Source organism: Propithecus coquereli, unplaced genomic scaffold, assembly GCF_000956105.1.
Source record: "Propithecus coquereli isolate 6110/MARCELLA unplaced genomic scaffold, Pcoq_1.0 Scaffold885, whole genome shotgun sequence".
NCBI lineage: Eukaryota > Metazoa > Chordata > Mammalia > Primates > Indriidae > Propithecus > Propithecus coquereli.
The window spans coordinates 27,720-29,478 of record NW_012155118.1 but is presented as its reverse complement, the minus strand read 5'-3'; positions in this window follow the sequence as shown (position 1 = coordinate 29,478).

Below are 1,759 nucleotides of genomic sequence, written 5' to 3'. Positions count from 1 at the left end.
CAGATAAAGTAAGAAGCCTTAGGCAAACTTTATTTTTCCATGAGGAAAGAGCCATATAAATCAGTGCTTAAAATTAAAATTCTGTCAGTTCAATGGCACTGTAACAACTGTAATACATGCAAACATCGACAGTGACCACAGTCCCAGTATGTCAGTACGATCTCTGTCTAAGCATATAGTGACGTCTGTCACTACATATAGTGATAAAAACTAGAAAACAGAAATTAGCCATCAATTTACTCCACTAATGTATTTTTGAACACTTGCTTGTTTGGCTGTTTAAACAGCTGACATTTGGGCAGCCTGAATATACTCAATGTTCAATGATATTGGTTTTCATTTGCGAGGTCTGGTTAAAAGTCTCCCAGTACATATAATTTTTCCTTAAAATGAGTAGATATCTTCACGACGGTTTTGAAATTGGATCTTCATGCAGATCTGACTCGTCGGTAGATCCTAGAGCAGCAGCTCTGTAGGATCTAGATTCCAATTCAGCAGTATGTGAAAAGAAAAAGAAAGAATTATACTCTTTCCCTAAAGATTTCATACTAAGTCACTAAAAACAAGTTGAGAACTTTATCAAGGTTAATAAGAATGGAAAATATGTATGTATGACTACAAGACAAAATGACTATTAAATATTATTTGCCCACAGTTGCACAATGAATTAATGGTGACTGTGGTTAAGTATCAGGCCTCTGGTTTTCCCATTCGTCATTCATTTATTCCACACCCATGCTGAGAAACAAGCAATTTCCACACAGAGTCACGGATACCGTGCCACGTATAAAATAGGGCACTATTGGAACACACACAAGGGCCATTTCTCCAAGTTTTGTGTCAATACTGTGGACTTTATGTGGAGATGAATGTGGGTTGATACCTGAAGCACAATGACAAAGTGTGCCAGACAGGGGGAAGTGGCAAATGCCACCAGCTGGAGCTGAGGAAGGACACTGTGCACTTCTAAGTAGTCTAGTTCCGTGAGATGCTAGAGCAAAGGGGCAGAGGAGGGTAAGTGGCGAGAGAAAAGGCTGAATACGCTGACAGGAAGCAGACCAATTCAGGAGTTTTTACTCCATGCCAAGGAATATGCGACTTTTTCTGAGGGCAAAAGTAAACCAATGACAAAGTAAATGACTGATTTAAAATGTCACCTGTCAGGTGATTGCTTATGAACTGAAACGGCTGTCCCATTTTGGCCTTAAATCACTACCATAAGCCTGAGAAGTTGAGGAGGGCTTGGTTTTTCTGTGAAGTTTCAGCGTGCTTCCTCACACTTCCACGGGGATGCGGGAGTAAAGTGTGGAGTCTGAAAAAAAGCCATACAGAGATGTCATGAGATGTTCTTAAGGCTATGGCACATGATAAATTCATGAGGCATAAGTATCCTCTTCAGTACAAATGTTTATGTTTTCACATCTTTTACTAGATGTGTCTAAGAAAAATACTAAATGTAGTATCTATTAAAGCAAACTATGGAAAGGGCTACCATTTGCTATACAGAGTTATATTTTCTTCCAACTCCTGCTGCATCTGAAATAAGTCTAATATTATTTACAATGTTTAAGTAAACCAGAGACATTATCATGGGAATTGTATCTCACTTACAAACTGTGGCTTTTAATACTTGTCCAGACTAGACTTCACTCGAGGCTTGCTTAAACAGAAAAAGAATCCCATAATGAAATACAATTCCTACTTATTTTACATTTACATAATAGAGAATATTTTAGATTAATCTCATAAAAATATAATT